The sequence below is a fragment of the Microcaecilia unicolor genome, chromosome 1 (genome assembly GCF_901765095.1).
Source record: "Microcaecilia unicolor chromosome 1, aMicUni1.1, whole genome shotgun sequence".
Classification (NCBI taxonomy): Eukaryota; Metazoa; Chordata; class Amphibia; order Gymnophiona; family Siphonopidae; genus Microcaecilia; species Microcaecilia unicolor.
This window is the reverse complement of record NC_044031.1, coordinates 482,146,721-482,156,296: the sequence shown is the minus strand read 5'-3', so window position 1 is coordinate 482,156,296 and position 9,576 is coordinate 482,146,721.

Sequence of the window (9,576 nt, the reverse complement as noted above, 5' to 3'; positions counted from 1 at the left end):
GCTGCCTCCTGAACTGGCACCAATTCAAAATACTCTGCCTTTTTCACACATGAACAGAAGTAGCCCCTCATGAACTATAGAATAATCAAAAACAAAGAAACAGATACAGTGGTGGAAATAAGTATTTGATCCCTTGCTGATTTTGTAAGTTTGCCCACTGACAAAGACATGAGCAGCCCATAATTGAAGGGTAGGTTATTGGTAACAGTGAGAGATAGCACATCACAAATTAAATCCGGAAAATCACATTGTGGAAAGTATATGAATTTATTTGCATTCTGCAGAGGGAAATAAGTATTTGATCCCCCACCAACCAGTAAGAGATCTGGTCCCTACAGACCAGGTAGATGCTCCAAATCAACTCGTTACCTGCATGACAGACAGCTGTCGGCAATGGTCACCTGTATGAAAGACACCTGTCCACAGACTCAGTGAATCAGTCAGACTCTAACCTCTACAAAATGGCCAAGAGCAAGGAGCTGTCTAAGGATGTCAGGGACAAGATCATACACCTGCACAAGGCTGGAATGGGCTACAAAACCATCAGTAAGACGCTGGGCGAGAAGGAGACAACTGTTGGTGCCATAGTAAGAAAATGGAAGAAGTACAAAATGACTGTCAATCGACAAAGATCTGGGGCTCCACGCAAAATCTCACCTCGTGGGGTATCCTTGATCATGAGGAAGGTTAGAAATCAGCCTACAACTACAAGGGGGGAACTTGTCAATGATCTCAAGGCAGCTGGGACCACTGTCACCACGAAAACCATTGGTAACACATTACGACATAACGGATTGCAATCCTGCAGTGCCCGCAAGGTCCCCCTGCTCCGGAAGGCACATGTGACGGCCCGTCTGAAGTTTGCCAGTGAACACCTGGATGATGCCGAGAGTGATTGGGAGAAGGTGCTATGGTCAGATGAGACAAAAATTGAGCTCTTTGGCATGAACTCAACTCACCGTGTTTGGAGGAAGAGAAATGCTGCCTATGACCCAAAGAACACCGTCCCCACTGTCAAGCATGGAGGTGGAAATGTTATGTTTTGGGGGTGTTTCTCTGCTAAGGGCACAGGACTACTTCACCGCATCAATGGGAGAATGGATGGGGCCATGTACCGTACAATTCTGAGTGACAACCTCCTTCCCTCCGCCAGGGCCTTAAAAATGGGTCGTGGCTGGGTCTTCCAGCACGACAATGACCCAAAACATACAGCCAAGGCAACAAAGGAGTGGCTCAGGAAGAAGCACATTAGGGTCATGGAGTGGCCTAGCCAGTCACCAGACCTTAATCCCATTGAAAACTTATGGAGGGAGCTGAAGCTGCGAGTTGCCAAGCGACAGCCCAGAACTCTTAATGATTTAGAGATGATCTGCAAAGAGGAGTGGACCAAAATTCCTCCTGACATGTGTGCAAACCTCATCATCAACTACAGAAGACGTCTGACCGCTGTGCTTGCCAACAAGGGTTTTGCCACCAAGTATTAGGTCTTGTTTGCCAGAGGGATTAAATACTTATTTCCCTCTGCAGAATGCAAATAAATTCATATACTTTCCACAATGTGATTTTCCGGATTTAATTTGTGATGTGCTATCTCTCACGGTTACCAATAACCTACCCTTCAATTATGGGCTGCTCATGTCTTTGTCAGTGGGCAAACTTACAAAATCAGCAAGGGATCAAATACTTATTTCCACCACTGTATAGTGACACATCTGCGCAAAATATAAAGAGAGCAGATGTAAAGTTCAAAAACTTACATATTCCAATTGCTACATTAAAAAATGAACATATAAAACGAAAACAGAAAACAAGGTGATACATTTTTATTGGACTAACATTATATTTTTGACTAGTTTTTAGAGATGAAAGCCTCCTTCCTTAAGTCAGGACACGCATACTATTATAGCAGTATACTGTCCCGACCTGAAGAAGTAGGTTATGGACTCCGAAATTTAGTAAAAGAAAATGTATATAGTCCAGTATAAAGGTGTCACCTTATTTTTTTCCTTTTATTTATATTTATTAACTTTTAAAGTGGACTAACACAGCTACCATATTACTTCATCTTAAATTAAACATAAAATTATTTTTATACCTTTGATGTCTAGCCATTTAAATTTTCTAATTGTGTTGGTTCCAGTCTCTGGATATCGTTTTCCTGTCTTCTTTTAATTCTCTTTTCAAGGGTCTCCTGTCCATTTGCCATTTTTTTCTCTTCTTCTGTCTTCTTCACCTCTTCCACTATAACTAACTTGAACACTCCCTTCCCTTCCCATCCAGTCATTTCTCTCCCCCTCCACATCTGTCCAGTCTTGACCGTTTTCTCTCTCTCCCAGCCCATAGCCTCTGTTTCTCCCCCCACTTTTAACCCAGTTCTACCCCATCTTTCTCTGTCACTCTATCTCTCCCTCCACACCCATCCAGTCTTGCCTGACAACAGCAAAGTAAACCAGGTGACACCAGACCCTGGCTTGCATCTGATTGGGCCAAACTCAGCTGTTTTGGGGACTGAAAGTTCAGGCCCAATGCAAGCCGCGTCTAGATCCGCTTGGAAAGCCTGTAGAGGAAGAGAAGCAGAGGGATGGAAAATACTTTTTTTTCCAAATTTGTACTTGGTTACTAAGTACAAAAGTACAACTTAAATGTATCTCATTATATATATTTTTTGCCATACTTTTTACTTGTAACTCATTACAAGTAAAAATCCTGCCAATTGTACTTAAGTACAGTAACAAAATACAAGTACTTTGTTACTACCCATCTCTGTCCAGCATTTACACCAGGTTTCAGCAGGCATAAGTCTGGTGCCCAAAGTTAGATGCAAGATCCGTGATTTACCACTATTCTATAAAGGGTGTGTACCCTTTACAGAATAGCACTTAGTGCTGATTTTCTTTCTGGTGCCTAATTTTGAGCCTCTTTTATCAATCCATGCTAGTGACTCCAAGTGTGGTCATGCTGACAAAGCCCATTCATTTTGAATGGGCTCCGTTGGTATTGCCGTGTGGGAACTGCTAGTATGGCTTGATAAAAGAAGCCCTTTGAGTGCCATTTATAGAATCTGACTCTAAGTGTCACTTTATATAAGAATAATTAAGACAAATATACAGTTGAGTCATTAGGTGTCACCTTACATAGCAGCTATTAAAGAAAGCTATATGGTTTAATCAGTAGGTTTCATGGTAAAATTTATAACAAAGAAAATGAAATACATATCTGAATCACTAAAATTCAACCCAGCAAGGATAGAGGTGTTTCAATTGTTCAATTGGGGGGGGGGGGGGGGGGGGGTACAGCATGTTGAAGAAGCATGCAGAACATCTCATGAAATTCTAACCCTTCTGAGTATATGTGTGTGTATGTATGTATGTGTGTATGTATGTATGTATGTATATATATATATATATATATATATATATATATATATAGTGCAATCCGCTTAAGTGCAAGGGTCTGGGACCAAAGAAATACATACAGTTAACCGGAGCGTGCACTTAACTGTTGTGACCCAAAGAAGCTTGACATCTGATAAACATGTACAGTACTGTTTATTATACGTACAGTATACAGTCTCCGTTAACTGACGTTAGGCTTACTTGAAATAATCAGTTATAGTCCTCTGTACACTATTGGGTCTGTGAGTTCCATAGACTACGTCTGCCAGATGGTAAAAACTATCATAGCACTGACATCCAGTGGCCTCCAGATAGGCCAGCACGGTGTTGAGACTCTCCAGTGCTCTTGCAAAAGTGACAGGAGGTTGATGAATTTCGTCAGCATGTGCCTCACTGCTCATTTCATCATCTGTTTCATCATCAGCCGTTGCCTGCGTGTAGGCGCATATCTCGACATCAGTGCTGTTGTCAGCTGTTTGTAGATCATAATCAACAGCTACGTAGTGATGAAACTCCTCTTCAGTAACAATGGCTAGGATGTCAATAGCCTGTTCATCTGACGCATTTGCAACAGCTGCATCTGTTTCGTCCCTCTCCACATCCTTAACAAAGCTTGCCCACTTGTAGCAGTTCACAATGGTTGCCTGTGTAACATGATTCCAGGCTTCTTTCTGCATATGTAGGGAATCCAACAGTTATAGATTACGAGCCAGTTCAATAGCACGTTTATCCTTCCCAGTCTGGTCATCCATAACACTCATCAGACGACGTTGCACAAAAGCCCGATAATGTTGTTTGAAATTGACTATTATGCCCTGATCCAGAGGTTGGATCAGAGAGGTAGTGTTTGTTGGCAGGAAGACTACCTTGACATTAGACAGCCTGACATCGTCACTGTGTGCAGCACAATTATCACAAAGCAACCAAATCTGACACCTTTGTGCCCGCAATCTATTGTCTAGCTTCTTTAGCCACTGCTTCCAAATTTCCCCAGTCATCCATGAATTTGCGTTAGCCTCGTATGACACAGGAAGTCGCTTAACATTCTTGAAGCAACGGGGCTGTTTGCTCTGTCCAATGACGAGGGGTTCCAACTTCTCACTCCCATCCATATTGCAACAAAGGAGGATTGTCAGTCGGTCCTTCGATGTTTTACCTCCAGTAGTTTCGGCATGTTTGAATGCAAGTGTTCTATCAGGAATCGCTTGCCAGTAGAGACCATTTTCGTCAGCATTTTGTCACGAGGTGCAAACTCATTCAAGATGGTAGGAAGAACTGAAACAACCCAATTTACAGCACCAAAGTCATCAGCGTCTTGTTTTTCACCATGCTGTTTCTTGAATTTTATGCTGTTCCTCTCCTTCCAACTTTCCAACTATCCAACAGTGGCTTTGAATTCAGTCAGTCCAAGACTTTCTGCTACCTGGTTAGCTTTCTCCATAAGCAGTGGACCACTGACAGGAAACTGTCTGCTCTTTACTCGAGAAAACCACCGAAGAAGAGCATTTTCTACTTCCTCAGCTTTTCCCGCCTGTTTTTTTTTTTTCTGTTGTGGATTTGTATTGTTTTGCCAGTCTTCCAGAAGCTGGTCTTTCTGCTTCAAGATACGTGAAATTTGACTGGGATTGACACCATATTCTTTAGCAATAGATGCTTGACTTTGTTTGTTTTCTAATTTTTTAAGAACTTCTATTCGTTCAGCCAGTGTTAAAGTCTTACAGTTCCACCGCAACAACGACCCCAGTGTATGCCCTAACAACATTCTTTCACTTATTCTGCCTGTGGCAGTTAAAGAGGCAGTAAATTTGAAATCTTGTTGGTTGTCACGTTCCAATTGGCTACCATATTCCATGTGCGCGCTTATGCGGAGCCTTTCCTGCAGAGGAGCGGTCTTGAACCATGCATATAAGCGAATCTTGCACTTATCAATGGTGCGCTAAAACAAAGTTTGTCCCCATAGAAACTGATGGTGCTAAAAACGGGACCGAAGTACGGCATGCAGGTAAACAGAGCATGCTCTTATCCGACGTGCACTTAAATGGAGTGCACTGTATATCATATCTGTGAGTATACCTGTAGGGCTGGTGTTAGACATACCAGAGCCCAGAACAGAAACTGGAAAGGGGGCCCCAAAACCCACCTTCAGGCTATGGATCCTTCAGCTTGAAGTAGGCTTGGAGCTCCCTGTGGCATGGGGGCTCATAACAATTGCTCTGGTTTCTCCTGACCTCTAATGCTGTTCCTGTGTGATGTTTTTGTATCTGTGTTGACTTCATAGGCACCAGTCCTGTAGGTGCTATGGGTGCTTGGACACCCCAATATTTTTATTATATAAATTATTATAATTGAATCTGAAATTTTCATGCTAGAGGATAGCAATGGAAGCCAGGAAGTAAATGTTTCTGTATCCCAATTGCTGCTTCCACCTCCTCCTACCGCCTATTGGCTGGAATATCTAACCAATGGGTTACAGGAGGAAGCAAGAGAGTCAAATTGTGGAACTAAATTCCTATTCAACTCTGGGGGATTTCATACTACTATCAGTTTAGGAAGTCTTTAAAAACTTTTTTATTCAAGAAATATTTTGAAGTGTGAATGATATTGTAGTGAAATGATTACATGTTGTAGCCTGCTTTGATTCTTTGAGTGAAATTAGCAGGATAGAAAAACCAGAAAAGAACTGAACAAAAAAAGCTCAGGGAAAGGACAGCGAAATATTTGATCTGGATATTCAACTTAACTTGGAATCTCTTTGGGGTTCCTTTACTAGGGTGTGCTAATGGATTTAGCCTGCTCTAAATGCCACACAGCCCACTGTACTCCATGGCTGGTGAACTGGGTAGATCAGCATTTTTTTAAGGGGACCAATTTCAGATTGTCTTGGTTAAACTCTTAGACCCAATCACATCTGTCATATCTAAGGGGCCTTTTTACTAAGGTGCACTATGAAATGGGCTTAGCATGACCTAAAGCAGGGCTTTCCTGCACACTAAAGGCCGTGTTTACTAAGGTGCTTTAGTGTTTTTTAACATGCCTAAACTTAGCGTGCGCTAACCATGTAGGCACCTATAAGAATATTGTAGGCAAGTACATGGTTAACGCATGTACATGCTTAATGCGTGTTAAAAATGTTAATGCGCCTATAACGCTGCTTAGTAAACAGGGCCCTAAGCCTATCTCTAGCACATCCATAAAACAGGACATTTTTGCAAATAATTAACAAGGGAGCACCTACTGCCTCCTTTTTAGGAAGAGCTGTGGGGTCCCATGTTAACCCTGTGTTATTCAGTTAGCATGTGCTAATGTGAGAGCGCTACCTGAATAGCGTTTCCATGCCTATTTTCCACTCTGGACATGCCCCTTCCAAAAAAAAAAAATCTTTAAAAAACTGTGTGGTTAGCATGTGCAAAAGGGAAAATTACCACATGACACTGTTGCATCCTGTGGTAAGCCTTTTTTGGCACACTAGGTCTGCATTAGGCACAAATGCTTGCCTAATGCAGCTAAAAATGGAGTACTGCAGGACATGCTCATGCATCCTACAGTAACTCTAAAATATGAGGGGACCTTTTACAGAGCGGCGGTAGTCCTACCCCAAGCACGCCCCATTTCCAGGGGGAAAAAGAAGACCCCCAGAACTGGCTTGCACGGCGATAACCCAGCGGTAATCAGGCATCGCCTTGGTTAGCATGGGAGCCCTTATTGCCACCTCAATGGGTAGCAGTAAGGGCTCCCCACCGCATGGCCATGTTGTAAGAGTTATCTCACTGCATGACCATTTCTTTTGGCTTTTACCAGCGGCGGAAAAAAACGGCCCTGGTGCGTGGAAAATATGACTCCCGATGCTAGCACAAGGCCCTTTATCCCGCAGCTTAGTAAAAGGAGTAGCCTAGTGGTTAGTGCAGTGGAATTTGATCCTGAGGAATTGGGTTTGATTCCCACTGCAGCTCCTTGTGACTCTGGGCAAGTCACTTAATTCTCCATTGCCCCTGGTACAAAATAAGTACCTGAATATATGTAAACCACTTTGAATGTAGTTGCAAAAGAACCTCATAAAGGCAGTATATCAAGTCCCATTTCTCTTCCCTTTTTCTTTATTTTTTTGAGGAGGCATATCATGGGTGGTGAGTGGCATTTCTGCGCTAAGGTAAAATTATGTATAATCATACCTGATAATTTTCTTTCCATTAATCATAGCTGATCAATCCATAGACTGGTGGGTTGTGTCCATCTACCAGCAGGTGGAGATAGAGAGCAAACTTTTGCCTCCCTATATGTGGTCATGTGCTGCCGGAAACTCCTCAGTATGTCGATATCAAAGCTCCATCCGCAGGACTCAGCACTTAGAGAATTACACCCACGAAGGGACACTCTGCCCAGCTCACCACCGCCGAAATGGGGGAGGGGAATTAACCCAGCTCATCCCCACACAAGTGGGGGAGGGGAATCCGACCAGCTCATCCCCGCGGAGCGGGGGAGGGACACCACACCCGCCGATGCGGGGGGATCTGGCTTATCCTGCAACCGCAACCGCGGGAGGAGCTGACTGACCCTAACACCGCCGAAGCGGGAGGGGTACAAAGCTGCCCTACAGCCGCACGAAGCGGGAGGGAGTGCCGGCAGAATTTATGTCTCAATCCAGCCCCGTAAAACGGAGGGGAGAGGAATGCAGCAGCCCACTGTAACACAAACTCGTCTCAACTCTTGAAGAATCCAAGTGAAAGAAGAACTTGAACACGAAGTCCTCCTGAAGTAACTGAAGGCTAAACTTGAACCTAAAATTCAACCAGAATATAAACAGTACAGATATCTGGGAGGGGCTATGGATTGATCAGCTATGATTAATGGAAAGAAAATTATCAGGTATGATTATACATAATTTTACCTTCCATATCATCAAGCTGATCAATCCATAGACTGGTGGGATGTACCGAAGCAGTACTCACCCAGGGCGGGACATAGAAATCCCTGACCTCAACACTGAAGCTCCAAACCGGGCCTCCGCCCGTGCAGCCACAGTCAAACGGTAATGCTTGGAGAATGTATGAGCCGAAGCCCACGTTGCCGCCTTGCATATCTCTTCCAAGGAGACGGATCCGGCCTCTGCCATCGAGGCCGCCTGAGCTCTCGTGGAGTGAGCCTTCAGCTGGATAGGCGGCACCTTCCCCGCGGCCACATAAGCCGCTGCAATGGCTTCCTTGACCCATCTTGCCACTGTAGGCTTAGCAGCCTGCAGACCCTTACGAGGACCTGCAAACAGGACAAACAGATGATCCGATTTCCGGAAATCATTGGTCACTTCCAAGTATCTGATGATGACTCGTCTCACATCCAGATATTCAAGAGCGGAGTACTCCTCTGGGTAGTCCTCCCTACGAAAGGAAGGGAGACAGAGCTGCTGATTCACATGGAAGCGAGAACCAATCTTGGGCAGGAAGGAAGGCACTGTGCGAATAGTCACTCCTGCCTCAGTGAACTGCAGAAAAGGCTCTCGACATGAGAGCGTCTGGAGCTCGGAAACTCTTCTGGCTGAAGTGATAGCCACCAAAAAGACTGCTTTCAACGTCAGGTCTTTCAGAGATGCCCTCGACAAGGGTTCCAAAGGCGGCTTCTGCAATGCTCTTAGCACCAGGTTGAGATTCCACGCAGGCACCACTGAGTGCAGAGGAGGGCGCAGGTGATTAACTCCCTTGAGAAAGCGCACCACATCTGGCTGCGAAGCCAGGGAAGCACCCTTCAGGCGGCCCCTGAAGCAAGCCAGAGCCGCTACCTGGACTTTAAGGGAACTGAGCGACAGGCCTTTCTCCAGACCTTCTTGCAGGAACGCCAACACTGAAGAAATTGGAGCAGTGAAGGGAGAAAGTGAGCCTGCTTCACACCATGCTGCAAAGATACGCCAAACCCTGGCGTAAGCAGTAGAAGTAGAGCGCTTCCTCGCTCTCAGCATAGTGGCGATGACCTTGTCTGAGAAGCCCTTCTTCCTCAGACGCTGCCGCTCAATAGCCAGGCCGTAAGACCAAAGGGAGAGGGATCCTCCATCACCACGGGACCCTGATGGAACAGGCCCTGCTCCACTGACCGCCGCAGAGGATCGTCGACTGAGAGCCTGAACAAGTCCGCATACCAGGGACGTCTGGGCCAATCCGGACCCACCAGGATTACCCTGCCGGGATGCTTTGCC